The sequence below is a fragment of the Vulpes vulpes genome, chromosome 5, assembly GCF_048418805.1.
Source record: "Vulpes vulpes isolate BD-2025 chromosome 5, VulVul3, whole genome shotgun sequence".
NCBI lineage: Eukaryota > Metazoa > Chordata > Mammalia > Carnivora > Canidae > Vulpes > Vulpes vulpes.
Window position 1 is genome coordinate 31,510,135 of NC_132784.1, and position 16,985 is coordinate 31,527,119.

Sequence of the window (16,985 nt, forward strand, 5' to 3'; positions counted from 1 at the left end):
AGCTCGGCCGTTTGCGAAGGGCGGAGCGCGGCCGTCCTGGGCTCAGGGGGACCTCTGACCGTCGGGACCTCTGACCAGCTGGGCGACGGGGCCGGGGGCTGGGCGGCGATGTGCCCGGTGTGCACCATCCGGAAGGTGTCCTCGGCGATGTGCCCGGTGTGCACCATCCGGAAGGTGTCCTCGGCGATGTGCCAGGTGTGCAGCTCACGGACGGCCCATCCGGAAGGTGTCCTTGGTGGCCGGGCCAGCCAGGACCGTGTCAGGGTCGTTGAGCATGTGCAGTCCGTCCAGGGTCAGGGGCTCAATCTTGAGTTCATCCAGCGGGAGCTGGTGGTCGGAGTCGAAGCTGCCATCACCCACGCCGGCCAGTGTGCTGGTCAGTCCTTTAGAGAGGCTGGGAGGGGACTCTCCCGTCACTGTGAGGATGATGTTGGGGATGCTGCTATGGCTGGGGTAGCCCAGCTGCTGTGTGTCTGGCAGGCTCCCAAGGCCGCCTGCCAGCAGCTGAGTGTGGAGCCCGGGCTGTACAGGCTGCTGGAGCTGACGGCATTGTCCATCATGTTGAACTGCTCCAGTTGCGGGGAGCTCCCAGGGGAGAAGCCTTGACTGGAGACAGGTGAGGTGGGAGACAGGTTAGCGGGCACTAGCGCGGTGCTGCTGCAGAGCCGCACCAAGGTAATGTCGATCCCCTTTGGCGGCTGGCCCAGGCTCTCTGGGGGGGAGGGGGGGACTGGAGGACAGAGGACGGTACCATGACCGCCAGTGGGGGCAGCTGGGGGCCCCGCGTCAAGCTGGCACTTGGCATCAGGGGGCCGCCTGGATGAAGAAGGCATAGGACAGCTGCTGCTCCAGAGGCAGGGCATCCGTGGCCACAGCCTGAGTGACGGGTGACAGCTGGGACAGGGTGGGTGACACCTGCTGGGCCTGCTGCCTCCTCGCCTCCGTGCTCAGGGACAACAGGCTGACACCAGCGGGGCGGTGCAGTGGTGAGGAGCCTGCTGTGCTCATCCCCCGGCTGGCACCGCTGATGCCCAGATGAGTCAGGTTGGCTGTAAGGTTGCCGGTGCTGCTGGAGCTGCTGAGCGCAGGGAAGGTGGCTCCTCACCGTCCAGTGGGGTCGGGAGGGGGGAGGGGAAGTGTATGGTGGTCAGGTCGGGCAGGGAGCCCCCTGTGTTGTGGGTGGCGGGGATCAGGGCTGTAGTGTTTTCTTGGTCAGCGGATGGAAAGATGTTGATCCCAGGGACCTCACCGGACTTGGGCCCGGACCCCGTCTTCTCGGTGCCCCATGTTTGCTTAGAAAGATTCTTATCTGTCTCTGATGTGGTTTCCTCCATTCCTGGAACTGTTAATAGTAAGACTCTTTTCTGGTGTGCGTCCTGGGACCCGCCTGTAAAAGGCTCTGGCTGGGTGGGTGTCATTGTGCTCTGGTGCAGGGCAGAGTCAGAATTGGTCCTTCTGCAGCTGGTGTCTGCGGGTGGCGAGAGGTCCACGGTGCCCTATGGGCAGCTGTCCACTGACATGGGCCGGCGATGTGGGGAGCCAAGCCGGCCACACTCTCGGTATACTCTGTCCACCAGCTCGGGGTGCCGGGTGGTTCGGCTGTGTCCGGGCCTGAGGACTGGAAGGCCAGATCCATGGTGCCACTCCCAATCTGGTTCATGTTGGGCAGGGAACCGCCGTACTACTGGCCACGGCTTGGGCCCAGCTGCAGGTACTGAGACTTCTGGAGCTGGAGCCGGGCGACCCGCGTCATGCTCAGATCCTTCCTGACCTCCTCGAAGGCCGCTGTCTCCTCTGCCTGCTAATGGTTGTGCAGCGCGATCTCCTCGCTGAATTTCCACAGATTGTTCGAAGTCGCCATCCTCTCGCCACTGCCTTGAGGCTTGTTTTATAGACTAATATGTGACTTATTCTTGAGAATGTTCCATGTGCCCTTGAAAATAATGTGTGTTCTGTTGTTTTGGATGGAATTTTCTGTATGTATCTGTTATGTGCATCTAGTCCAATGTGTTACTCAGAGACATTGTTTCCTTATTGATTTTCTGTCTCAATGATCTATCCATTGATGTAAGTGGAGTGTTAAAGTCCCTACCATTATTGTATTGCCATCAGTTTCTCTCTTTGTGTTCATTAATATTTGTGTTACATATTTAGGTGCTCATGTTGGGTGCATAGATATTTACTATTTATATCTTCTTGTTGGATTGATCCCTTAATCATTATGTAATGCCCTTCTTTGTCTCTTGTTACAACCTTTGTCTTAAAGTCTATTTTGTCTGATGTAAGTATTGCTACCTTTTTTTTTTTTTTTTCTTCACCTCCATTTGCATGGTCAATATTTTTCCATCCTTTCACCTTCATCCTGTATGCATCTTTAGGTCTGAAGTTAGTCTCTTGTAAACAGCACATAGATGCATCTTGTTGTTTTTATCTATTCTGCCATTATGTCTTTGATTGGATCATTTAGGCTATTTGCATGTAATTATTGGTAAGTAAGTACTTATTGGTATTAAAAAAATTTATTTTCCTGTTTGTATAGTTCTTCATTGTTCCTTTCATCTTCTCTTGCTCTCTTTCTTTGTGAAAAATGAGTATCTATAGTGTTTTGTTTGGCTTTTTTTTTTCTTTATTCTTTGTGTATCTATCATAGGTTTTGGGTTTATGGTAACCATGCAGTTTATATGTAATATCATAAGTAAATAGTTGTCCATACTAATTGGATGGTCATTTGAGTTCAAACACACTCAAAAGGAAAGAAAGAAAGGAAGACAAGAAGACAGAAAGAAAGACAGAAAGACAGGGAAAAAGGAAAAAAAGAAGAAAAATCTTTCCCCCCTTCTCTTCCCTTTATATTCCTTTCTCCACATTTGATGTATATATTGCCATATTCTACATCTTTTTACTCATAATTTTTCTTATGTCTAATTATGGCTATTTCTTTTCCACTTAAAGAAATTCCTTTAACATTTCTTGTAAGACTAGTTTAGTGATGATAAACTTCTTTATATTTGTTTGTCTCAGTAACTCTTTATCTCTCCTTCAAATCTGAATGATAACCTTGCCAGGTAGAGTATTCTTGGTTGTAGAGTTTTTTGTTTTGTTTTTTTCTATTTTTTTTTTTTCCTTTCAGGACTTTGAATATATCATGACATTCAATTCTGGCCTTCACACTGTCTGCCGAAACATCAGCTAATAGTCTTATAGGTTTTCCCTTATAGGTGACTTTTTGTTTCTCTTGCTGCCTTTAGGATTCTTTATCTTTAGTGTTTGACATTTTAATTATTATGTGCTGTGCAACTCCTTGGGCTCATCTTATTTGGAACTCTGCTTCTTGAACTTGAATGTTTACTTTCTCTCAAGGTGAGGGAAGTTTTTAGTTATTATTTCTTCAAATAAGTTTTTTTTTTTTTTTTTTTTACACTCATCTCTCTTCTTCTTCTGGGATCTCTATAATGTGAATGTTTCCTCCCTTGATGTTGTCCAAGAGATCTCTTAAATCCATCCTCATTTTTAAAAATATTTCTCTTTGTGCTGTTAAGCTTGGGTGCTTTCTATAACTTAACTCCCAGATCATTGATACATTCTTCTGCATCCTCTAATCTGTTGATTCCCTCTAGTGCATTTTTTTTACCTCAGTTATTATATTCTTCCAGTCTGATTGGTTCTTTTTAATACTTTCTATCTTTATTGAATGTCTCACTGAATTTTTCCATTCTTTTCTCCAGCCCAGTGAGTACCTCTATGATAATTACCTTAAATTCTTTATCAGGCATATTGCTTATCTCTGTTTCACTTATTTCTTTTTCTGAGTTTTTTTCTTTTCTTGTTCCTTGTTTTGGAACATATTCCTCTGTCTCCCCATTTTGCTTGACTTTCTGTGTTTGTTTTTATGAATTAGGCAAAACAGCTCCTTCTAAAGTTGAAAGATTTGTCTTGTGTATGGTGATCCCTATGCAGATTGTGTGTGCTTGGTGACTTTGTTTGCTGGTTGGAGCTATAAAATGTAGTTACTCTTTCAATCATGGCTTTTAACAGAAGGAATAAAGAAAATAACTAAGAACAATAAGAAATAAAAGAACATAATAAAATAAAAGAAAAATAAAACAGAAAAAGAAGAAAAGAAAAAAAGAGCAAGAAAGAAAGGAACAAAATGAAAAGTAAATAAAAACAAAACGCAACAAGCTATACGAATTAAAGTAAAACAAATAAACAATAAAGCAAAACCCACAAAACCTCAGCTTGTTTTCTGTGCCCCAGTACCATGGGGCAGCTAGTGTGGGGTTGTGGGTCCTGGATTTGCTGAGGTCACAAGTTCACTGTGAGTCAGACTCTGCTCTGGTCTGTGCTTTTAAGGTGGCAGACGTGGGGTATGGGGAGGTAGGGATAAGAATGTTCCCTTTTAGAACTATGGCTTTTCCCCTATGTGTCCCAACATGACCAGGGTTGCTGTGGTTTATGGACTCTGGGATCACTGAAGTGGCAAACTCACTGAGATAACCAGACCCACCTGTTCTGGTGTCTGTACCCTTGTCCAGCTGAGGCTTTGAAGATGGGATGGGAATGTAGACCATGTGTTCTTTAATCTCTGTGACCTGGAGAGCTTCCCTATAGCTCCTCCACCACTTGGCAGAGTTCTAGTGTTGTCTCTTTGATATGCTGGTTGCTCTTTTAAACTGTGGGTTTCATTTTGTACCCAAGGACAGAGGGATCTGCATAATTCCCTCAGCACTGTTCCTCCTCACTGCCATTCACAGTGTAGGAGATTAGGTTTCTCTTTATTACTGTGTCTCTGTCTCTTGCTTTTCCTTGCAGTTTTATTTATCTTTAGTTTTTCAGTAGTTGTTCAGTCAGCCCTCAGTTCTTCTTCAGGAGGAATCGTTCTATAAATAGGTATAATTTGGTGTGTTCCATGGAGGAAGTGAGTTTGAGGTCTTCCTATATTATCATCTTGAACCAAAACTCTCATTAAAGCATTATTGTAAGGAATGTATAAATCATTGAAAATTAATACTAAGTGCTTTAATGTTCTCAAATTCTGCATATTCTTTTTCATAATAAGCTAATTTTAAACCACAGTGAAATAACACCTCACACCAGTCAGAATGGCTATTATCAAAAAGACAATAACAAGTGCTGGCAAGGATGTGCAGAAATGGGAACCCCTGTGCACTATTGGTGGGAATGTAAACTGGTACAATCAGTTGGAAAAAAGTATGGAGGTTCCTCAAAAAAATTAAAAGTAGAAATACCATATGATCCAGTAATTCCATTAGTGAGTGTTTACCCAAAGAAAATTAAAACACTAATTTGAAAAGATATTTGTAGGCCTATGTTCATGGCAGCATTATTTACAATAGCTAAGATATGTGTCCATTGATTGGTGAATGGATAAATATGTGTGTGTATATGTGTAATATATATATTATGGTATACATGTTAATATATTTTATATATTATTATAATTATTATGTATATAATGGAATATTACTCAACAGTAAAAAAAATGAGATCTTGCCATTTATGACAACATGGATAGACTTGAGGGTATTATGTCATGTGAAATAAATCAGTCAGAGAAGGACAAATACCCTATGATTTCAATTATATGTGGAATCGAAATAACAAAACACATGAGCAAAGAAGCAAAAACAGACACATAAATACAGAATACAAACTGGTGGTTCACAGAGAGATGAAGATAGGATGGGTGAAATTAGGGACAGGAATCAAGAGGTACAAACTTTCAATTATAAAATAAATGATAGTGATGAAAATTATGGTATTAGAATATAGCAAATAATAACATTGTATAGTGACCGATCATAACTACACTTACTGCAGTGAGCATTGGGTATTGTATAAAATTGCCAAATGACTATGCTGAGCAGCTACAATGAATATAATATTGTATTTCGAATATACGTAAATGACAAAAATTTAAAATTAAATAAATGTATTTGAAATTATATAAACTAGCCTTGAATATTCCATTGGTGGGCATAATATTTATTCCATACAGTTAATAAACATAGTATTTATAAATATTTCCAAAAATAAAGTGAATTAGGTCGACTTGATAAATTTGACAAATTGATTTTTTACTAAATTGATACTTTGGAGATTAATATTTTGGCAAATTAGTCTGCTTCTTTATGGCAGGACTGGAATGAATTAATTACATTTTATAACAGGACCGAAAGATCTGGAAAGGAAATGAGTATCAGAGAGGAGAGTTATAGACCAAGAATATTTAAGAGGTTTAAATGCATGGATATTGAGCTAAACTACAGGATTGGATTATCAATCAGACTCACACGAATCAGATATTTTAGCCAACATAAAGCTTTATTAGTAATTTTGAGGATACAGGGGAACATATAAGCTCATGATGAAGTAGAGAAAAGGATAAAACAACTTACATGAGTCTGTGGGTCCTCCCTTTTGACATTGGTGATGCACAGCTGGCCTAGAAAAATAGATGAAGCCTCTGGATGATGTCTGTAGGCTTGTTCACAAAGCAAAAAGTGTTTAGGTTATGAAGCATCTCCATTCTATATCCCATAGAGTTGATTTGTCTTTACAGCATTCTCCAGGGAGTCATGCTTCAGAATCTGTAGGTCCTGGGTTTATTTACAGGTAATCCTTTGGATGGGAAGTCTTAAAAAAGGCATTCTACAAATTAAGACTTCTCCTCCTAACAAAACTCATTAGCCATTTTACATTTAGGTCTAGTTGACAAGCTTCAGGCCAGATCATTGGCTTTCTTTCCTTTAGACTAAGAATGTTCTACTGGAAAGGAAGTGACTATAGGATGGCTGTGTGACTCCTACCTGTCAGAAATTTAGTTGAGTTTAAAGATATATTTTAATAAATTGCACAAGAGAAAAAGTAAACACCAAAAAAGAAGAAAAGAAAAATATAAAATCAAGACAATTAGAAACTCAAGAAAGAGACAAGAAAGGCAATGATGTCATAGTGATTCACAGCTATTCAGAGAACAATATTTATGTAGTTATAAAAATTATGTAGTTATAAACAATATTTATGTAGTTATAAAAATTAATCACATTTATAAATTGAAAATTTAGTCATGATTTTAGAAAAGATTGTAAATGTACAAACATATATGATATAATTTTGGAATTGAAATAGTAAGTAAACTGAAAGGAATAGAATAGATGATAAAATATTTATCTTATAAAATAAAGTCAAGCTACTCTCTATATTGTATGACAAAAAAATAAAGGAAGTAGTGTATTATTTTAAGTTAAAAGATTAACCAATTTTAAACTAAAATTAGTGATAAAGTTCAGGTGAGAGGGATGATTGTGTGGGAAAGAAAAGGAAAGGTGATTAAGTCAGGTCTTCATAAAACATGATAGCATGTCAAAAGATAAATATCACACTAGGAAAATAGTAACAATTTATATAAAATGCATAGTATAATCTTGATATACATACGGTATCCATAAACCAATAAGAAAGAAAAAAATACCAACTAGCTAAAGAAATGGACAAAGGGAATAAACAGGCAGTTTACCCATTTTTTTTAAAGTAAACATAAAAATGGCCATAAAAGGACATAATGCTTTATTTTATTCATATCTAAAGCCTTAAACATAAAAAAAAGAATTAAATCTTGCCATTTGCAATAACATGAAGGGAGGTAGAGGGTATAATGCTAAGTGAAATAAGTCAGTCAGAGAAAGACAAATACCATATGATCTCACTCATATGTGGAATTTAAGGAACAAAGCAAATGAACAACAAAAAAGAGAGACAAACAAAAAAACAGACTCTTAACTATGGAGAATAAACTGAGGTTACCAGAGCAGAGGTGGATGGGGGGATGGGTGAAATAGGTAAAGGAGATTAAGAGTACACATCATAATGAACACTGAGTAATGCATAGAATTGTTAAATCATTATATTATACAACTGAAACTAAGATAAAACTGTATAGTTTTTATACTGGAATTCTGGAAGGAAGGAAAGGAAAGGAAAGGAAAGGAAAAAGGAAAGGAAAGGAAAAAAAGGCTTTGAAGGTAAGTCAGTGAAGTAACATTTTTTTTAAACTATCAGAGAGGCAAAAACTAAAAATAGTGATAGTTTATTTTGCAGATCTTGGGAAATAGAAACTTTCCTAAATATTGATAGAGTATAAATTCATGTGTATTTTATTTATTTTTATTTTTATTTTTTAAAAAGATTTTATTTATTTATTTATGAGAGATACAGAGAGAGAAGCAAAGACATAGAGGGAGAAGCAGGCTCATGTAGGAAGCCTGATGTGGGACTCCGTCCAGGGACTCCAGGATCACGCCCTGGGCCAAAGGCAGATGGTCAATCATGAGCATTTTAAAATAAACTTTATGGGTGCCTGTGTGGCTCAGTCAGTTAACTGTCTGCCTTTGGCTCAGGTCAGAATATCAGGTCCTAGAATTAAGCCTCCCATCAACTCTCTAATCAGTGGGGAGTCTGCTTCTCCCTCTCCCCCTCCCCTGGCTCATGAGTTTTCTCTCTATCTCTCTCATAAATAAGTAAATAAGGCACACCCTACATTAAAAAACAAAACAAAACAAAAACTTAGAACATTGTTCTAGCTTCTGAGACTCTCCCACTTTTTTTTCCCCAGAAGCTCCTTGCAATATCTGTGAAATCCCCAAATCAGCCTCAACATTTTTAGAGTTTAGAAAGTATTTGAAGATTGTTGGATGAATAGCTTAATAAAGAGATGAAAGATAAGCCTGACCCAGTTCTGCACAAAGAATTCAGTATAAAGTATTTTTCAGTAAAATAGATTTGGGCCATCTCTTTACACAAACATTAAAAAAATGCAATCTATTAAACAAACTTTAGACCATATTAATCAGTCATCTGTTTGGCAAACTGAAGTGTTCATGTATTTTTAATGAAGTTAAATGTACAAGGATTCACTGATTTCCACTTTTCAGATGAGCTCTGGTTTTCTGTGTGACTCTTCCAACCAGGCCAATTATAAGAGAAATCAGGCAAAGATGAGAGTTTAGGTTCAGAGGGAATTAATGAGTTTCTTTTTTAAAAATTTCAGTTATTAGTAAATACTAACATAAAGTAAATATCTGAAAAGACTTCCATTTGCAACCAGTAGCACTTGCTGAGTTCTGCAAGTAGTTGACACTGATAGGGGAATTCAAATTATTCCTTCTAGAACCTACATACCGAGTATGATACAACACTTTATACTTTATATGGTTCAGTCCCCATAAAAAGTGGGACTTTGTAAATGAAAGCAGTGCCAAAATCTTAAAAATAATAAGTAAATATAGTCATATAAGTTAGCAACAGTACTAATTTTTCTTTCTACTCTTTACTACTAGTGTTCAGAGAAATAGCACTTCTTTTAGTTGCAGCAGCAACCAATAAGGTTGATGATATGAAAATGTCACTGTTAATGAACTCTCAGAAAGAAAAATTAAGTAAACAATCACATTTACAATTGCATCAAAACATAAAATAAAATAAAATGCCTAAGGAATAAATTTAACCAAGGAGGTAAAATACCTGTACACTAAGAACTATAAGACATTGATGAAAGAAACTGATGAAGACACAAAAAATGGAAAACTATTCTGTGCTCATGGATTGGAAGAATTAATATTAAAGCAAACTATACATTCAGTGCAATCCCTATCAAAATTCTAATGGTATTCTTCACAGAAATAGAACAAACAATCCTAAAATTGTATGGGACCACCAAAGATCCTAAAAAGGCCAAGCTATCTTGAAAAAGAAAGCTGGAGGCATCACACTCCCTGATTTCAAACTGTATCACAAAGCTATAGTAATCAAAACAGTTTGGTATTGGCATAAAAACAGACACATAAATCAATGGAATGGAATAGAGTCCAGAAGTAACCCATGCATATCAGATTAATTACCTAGTGACAAAGGATCCAAGAATGTATAATAGGCAAGGACAGTCTCTTCAATAAATGGTGTTCAGAAAACTGGACAGCTATGTGCGAAAAAATGACACTGGACCACTGTCTTATCTCATAAACAAAAATAACTCAAAATAGATTAAAGACTTGAATGTAAAATCTGACGCATAAAACTTCTAGAAGAAAATATAGACCGTAAACTCCTTGACATTGTTGATTGACATCATTTTTTGGATTTGACACCAAAAGCAAAGGCAACAAAAGAAATAAACAAGTAAGACTACATCAAACTATAAATCGTCTGCATGGCAAAGGAAACCATCACCAAAATGAAAAAGCAACATAACCAAACCAGAGAAAATATTTGCAAATCATATAACTGATAAGGGGTTAATATCCAAAATACATAAAGGATTATTACAGCTCAGTATCAAAAAGTTTAAAAATCCAATTTAGAAAGTGGACAGAGGATCTGAATGGATATTTTTCAAAAAAAAAATCAGATAACCAAGAGATACATGAAAAGATACTTAATACCACTAATCACCAGGGAAATGAAAATCAAAACCACAATGAAATATCACCTCACACCTGTTAGAATGACTATTATCAAGAAGACAAGAAATAATAAGTGTTGGTGAGGATGTGGAAAAAAGGAAACCCTTGTATACTCTTTTTGTTTGTTTGTTTGGTTTTTGGTATATTGTTTACTGGAGTTCAATTTGCCAATATATATCACCCATTACTCATCCCACCAAGTGCCCCCCTCAGTGGCCATCACCCAGTCACCCCATGTCCCCACCCACCACCCCTTGTTTCCTAGAGTTAGGAGTCGCTCATGTTCTGCCTCCCTCTCTGATATTTCCGACTCATTTTCTCTCCTTTCCCCTTTCATTATTTTTTATATTCCCTGAATGAATGAGACCATATAATGTTTGTGCTTCTCTGATTGACTTACTTCACTCAGCATAATCCTCCAGTTCCATCCATTTCGAAGCAAATGGTGGGTATTTGTCGTAACCCTTGTATACTCTTGATAGGGATGTAAATTAGTGTAGCCAAGATGGAAAACAGTATGGAGGTTCCTCAAAAAATTAAAAATAGAGCCAACATATGATCCGACAATTCCACTTCTCATTAACTACCCAAAGAAAATGAAAACACTAACTTGAAAAGCTGTGTGCACCCCTATGTTCACTGCAGCATTATTTACAATAGCCAAGATTTGGAAACAACCACCGACAGATGAATGGGTAAAGAAAATGTGGTATATTATATGCAATAAAACATTGTTCAGTCATAGAAAAGGATGATTTTGCCATTTCTGACAACATGGATGGACCTTTAGGGTATTACACTAAGTGAAATAAATCAGACAAACACTGTATGATCTCACTTATATGTAGACTCTAAAAAAATAAAAATAAAAACAAAAACAAAAAAACCTCCCCAAACTGTAAATAAACGAATGAGCAAAGAAAAGCCCAAGCTTACAGAGACAGAGAACAAGACGGGAGTTGGGGGTGAACGAAGGATGAAGGGAGTCAAAAGGCACAAACTTGCAGTTATAAAAGAAGTTTTGAGGTTATAATATACAGCATGGTGAGTATAGTTAATAGTGTATTGCATATTTGAAAGTTACTAAGAAAATAAATCTTAAAAGTTCTCTCAAGAAAAAAATTCTGTAGCTATGTATAGTGATGAATATTAACTAGACTTATTTTGGTGATCATTTTGCAGTATGTACAAATATCGAACCATCACATTTTATACCTGAAACAAATGCTGTGTGTTGCTTATACCTCACCAACAAGAAAATGTCACTGTTGCAGAATGAGTTGTGTCCTCTGAAAATTCATATGTTGAAGCCCTCACCCCAGTACCTCCAAATGAGAACCCTACAGGGCTATAAAGAAGGTAATTAAGTTAAGATGAGGTCCTTGGGTGTGCGCTAATTCTATCTGACTAGTGTCCTTATAGGAAGAGCGGATTAGGCGGTACAAACAGATATCGGGGCACTTCAGCATGTGTGCACACAGCACGTACACACACACACACACACACACACACACACAGGCTGTGCAAGGACATGGTGAGAAGGTGACCATTTGCGAGGAAAGAGGAGAGGCCCCAGAATGAAACCAGTGCTGCTGGCAGCTTGATTTTGGTCTTCGAAGCCTCCAGGACTATGAAAAATAAATTTTTCTCTTTTAAGCCATCCAGTCTGTGCTATTCTCTTACGGCTGTCCTAGCAAAGTCATACACTCACAGAGTTTAGGGTACTCAGAGAATTCTACTTGCCACAGGGAAGGATGTATTTACTTGCAAATGCTTAAGAACAAAATGTATTTTAGAATACAATTTTCGAGGCTGTGTAGGTGATAAGCAAGCAAGGCTGACTTGTTACCCTGGGCCCTTTTGAAGGAGGAAGGAAGCAATTTATTATATAGGATAAGGGATGAGGGATGAGAAAGGGAAACCTCCACTTGCAGACCTTGTGTACTGAGCACACACCCTCATGCCCCTGACAGCCGTGCAAAGAGATTGCTAAGCTCAGCCACCTCCATGGAGAATGCCAGAGCCAATAATGGTGAGTTCCAAAAATCACAAATGTATGAGTAACTCTGCAAAGGCTCTTATCATGATATTTTCTAATTATAATTTCCAACATGAAGGTTCTACATAATTTCCATGTCTGAGGTTTAGTACTTACAGAAAGCATCTCAGAAATAAGTAGAATGTTTTCTCATCCAGCCTATTCCCAAGCAGCTTAGAGTTTTGGTATCTGACATTCTCAATTTCAAAGCTAAAACCAGATGAAGACTTTCATTGTATTAAATGACCTCAATCATCACATAATCCTGGTAGATTTTAAATACACCAGTCCCTTTTCAATTGTTTCGGGTTTTTTTTTTCTTCCAAATGCTAGAAGCTTAATTGTTTATAGAATTAAACTAAGGGGAACAAATTACTTAGAAATGAGGCAGCAGGGAGAAAGTCTAAAGTAGAGGCCATACATGGGTTAACCCAGGAAGCAGGATGACCTAGCAGGCAGGATTAGAGTTAGCTGCTGAAGGATGTAGGCCTGAAAGTACCAGTTGCCAATTTACCTCTTAAGTCCAGATTGAAGACATGTCCTCCAGCCCCAGCACAAATGCCTACACATGTTGACCAGTTTCAAAGATCAAAGATTGGGGTGCTGGGTGGCTCAGTCAGTTAAGCATCTGCCTTCGGCTCAGGTCATGATCCCAGGGTACTGGGATGCAGCTCCACATTGGGCTCCCTGCCTCAGAGGGGAGTTTTCTCCCTCTCCCCCTGCTTGTGCTCTCTCTCTCTCTCTCTCTCTGTCAAATAAATAAATAAAATAGAATAAAATAAAGAAAAGAAAAACAAACAGAAATCAAAGACTGAATTCAGAGTAGAGATGGAGTGTTGGAACCAGAGAAATATGACTGTAAACTTCTGGAACAAAGTTTTTTTACCTTAGCTGAGGCACTTCAGGATGCCATAAGTCATGTGAATTGGCTATTTATGGACACATTACATTAGAACATTAGAACCAGGAAGCATCATTAGTGATTTGTGTGATACTGGGCAAGTCGTGGTTGTGGTAGGGGTGGGGAAATGATATAGGAATGTTTGCCTGCCTGCGCAGTACCTGCCTGACTTTTCAGGAAATCTAAATTTACTAAGCGCTGACTACACACCAAGTCCTCTGATAGCACTTTTCACAAATTATCTGATTTAATCATTGGGTGAAGCAGTGTTGTTTCTCTAGGTTGCACAGAATGATCCACCTGGAGAGCTGTGGATACAGGCAAGGCACCCAGGTTTATAATTGTCCCCTCTTCAATATTTTGCTCTACACAGCTTTATCTTTCTACTATGATCGTTCAGTTTTTCAAAAAAAAAAAAATACTTTCCAGGATTTTTAAGAGCACACACTCTGAATTAAATATGTTCTGACCAGTATGTCCTCCATAGATGTACATACTTAGATTCAAGCATCAGTAGTTAATTCTTTCTCATTCACTTTCATATTTATGGTTGGGTTTCCATATTTCTTTGGGGGCACAAATAGCTTAGGGGAGGAAAAGCAGTAGTGGCTAACTCCCCCAACAAATGAAGAGTATCTTCATGGTGACATATGACGTATAATCTCAACATTAACGGTGAGATGGCTTAGTTTGGATTCCTCCAGCCCAAAAGCTGAGATAAGGATTCAGGTGCAAGGAATTAATTTGGGAGGTATAGGAAATATCGATAGGGGAGTGAGGAACTGATACCAGGAAAGGAAGAGGCCAGTAAAGGGTGAGGTATGAAGCTGTCTATATGGTGAGCAAACGGAGCTTAATTCCACAGGGAAATGCTGCAAAACCCACACTTCAGTCTATACGTACTGAGGAGAGGTGGAGCTGGCCTATTGATATAGCAACTCCTGAGAGTCACAGGTAAGGGCTACTCCTGGGGGGATGAATTCCCTGGTCACCTGGCCTACCCCGTGCAGGTGTGGCAGCAGAGCTGAGCGAGCCCCTTTTGCATTTCTGGAAAACAGTGCCCTTAGGTACAGAGATGCAAATATTGGCACTTGGAAGTTAGCTGGGAGTTCTGAAGGTCATGGGCAGGGCAAGGACGACTTCTGCTACCAAAGGAAATTCCTTTTTTTTTTTTTTTCCATGTGCTAATTTCAGAGACCTATGTTTGACTATGAGATCATAACTGCGAAAATAGTCATCAGCTCAAATTTAGGTTAAATAAAAAAGATGTTGAGTTTCTGAAGTGGATGAAGATAGGGAGAGGTATTAGGTACTTAAATTCTGGAGGAAATCCCATGGCTTTTTCAAGACGAGACTAATTCTCTATGGTTTTTGTTTGGCGTAGCTCCTCCCCGTTCTTATCACTGCTTTCTGGAGGATGGGGTGGTGGTGGTAAAAAAAGAAAGCTGTGATACGAGGGGGACAGGCTTTATCAAACAAAAATCATGGAAAATAACTCTCTTCTCCACAAAGCCATGGACTTCCTACAGAATGTATATACCCAATCCCTTCACAAACACAAGTCAGATAGTTGGGTCCTAAGAGTTTGTGGGGGTGGGAGAGACAAATCAATAACATTCTTGGAATTTTTTGTATGTAGGCTGTCATAATGCCAGACACACTGGTTAGGATGCCCACTGGCTAGTGGAACCAAAGCAGAAAAAGATTAAAGAAAAAATACACGCAGAAAGGTGAAATATTGACTGTACTGCCAAAAGATAGAAAAAGGTAGCTTAGAAGAGTGGAAGTTTGCTGGACTAGATGAAGAGAGAAGTATGAAGAGAATAGAGTGGAGGACAGATACACTGCAGCATAAAAGGAAGCTCACTGTCTTGCTCATCTCTTTAGCCTCATCCCTTTCCTCTGTTACCATCTCCAGCCACTCACTCTACCTTCCTTGTTCGAAATCAAGCATGTTAATTATACCCCAGGGCCTTTGCCCTGGCTGTTCCCGTTGCCTGGATCACTCTTCTAGATAGTCTCAGTGCTCATTTCCTCACCTCCTGCAGATCTTTGCTCAAATGATATCTTCCCCAGAGACCTTACCTGACTGCCTTATTTGACCTTGGGTCCTTCTGGCATCCCCTGTCGCACATCCCTAGCTTATTTCCTCCATTGCACTTAGTACCTTCTAATATAATGTAAAATAATATAATTTGAAATGAATTTATTTTTCAGCATATGTCCTCTGTCGTATGACTGAAGGCTCCAGGGATGTTTGGATGCCGTGTTCAGTGTTGTATCCTCAGCACCAAGCACGTTGCCTGACATATAGCAGGCCCTCCGTAAATATTTGCTAAATGAATGTTGTAATCAGCAAGTAGCTGATTGTGAACTTCTGGACAGTAGGGTATTCATAGTGGGAATGAAATTGGGCCTAATTAAGATTCAGCACATAAAACACAGGCAACAGATTTTAGTTCCTGAAACAAGACACACTTGGATTTGAATCATACACGGCCTAAGGCAAAACAACCAATCTCTGAGCTTGCTTCCTCTTAGTAAAATAGGTTTAATCATCCTTTCTTCATAGGTTACTATTAGGATTAATGAGATAACAAATGCACTGTCAGTAGTGGTCTGCTTCAGATTCAAAAATTGGAGATCATTAGTATAATTAATATTCATAATGGATCTGGCTAAGAATCATTTGTTGATGTTACTATTTTGGTTCTTCCCAAACAATCCCTCTTGTTGGTTTTTGAAGTCCTCAGTTTCAGAGTTTATTGATTCTGGAAAGGCTCAGTGGTGCCAATCATTAGGAATGCTCCTCATAGCATTCAGCCAAGGACAGTTATGTAATGAGCACCGTGATAAAGACTTCACACAAAGGATCTCTGAGCAGGGCCTGTCGCCTGTGTTTTCTAACGTTTACAAGGTGTGATGACAGGGAAGCTTACAATTTCAGATCAACTGTGATCTGCCTGCTCCTTACCCCACACTAAGCAAGGGTGGCTTTCCTTCTCAGACCTAAATGGCTGCCGAAACATGAGCCATTTGAAAGCTCAGTCTTCTTGCAAGCAATCAGGCAAGTTCCTAGTCCTCTCTGAGGTGGAAGTCATTTTCTAGAACTGCCAAAGCTTTTCTTTGGACTGTGGAGTAGTTGTTTTGGTTTCTAAGTCCTGCTCAACTGTAGTGAACAAATACCTGGCTTATCATCAATAACATTCTTAGGCAAATAGGTGACAATGTCAATAGGAACTTAAAGAAATGTGCTTGGAGGTTAAAAATCTTGCCTTTGGAAGCATAATGACAATTTCACTGATTCTGCCTTTTTAAGGCAGCCTAGGACACTGGGTGCCACTGCACTGACATTGCCCTTCAACAAAATTGGCCCTGGCAGCTAGCAGTCACATCTGAAATGTTTCGGGCAGTAGGGCTGCTCTGGAATCTCTCCCACATACCAATACATCTCTTGATCTTGAGAAAACATTTCCTGATATTCCGGAACTTTCCCACTGTTCCTTGCAATGTGTCCCCAGAGGACACATGGGTTTTCCTAGATCTCTTGACGCCCACATAACCT

The 16,985-nt window shown here is 39.4% G+C and overlaps 1 pseudogene; it reads right to left on the bottom strand.

The window, feature by feature from the left end:
* Nucleotides 1-204: 204 nt before the first annotated feature.
* Nucleotides 205-1,861, bottom strand: LOC112926850 (CREB-regulated transcription coactivator 1 pseudogene; annotated as a pseudogene).
* Between the last annotated feature and the right edge of the window lie 15,124 nt (nucleotides 1,862-16,985).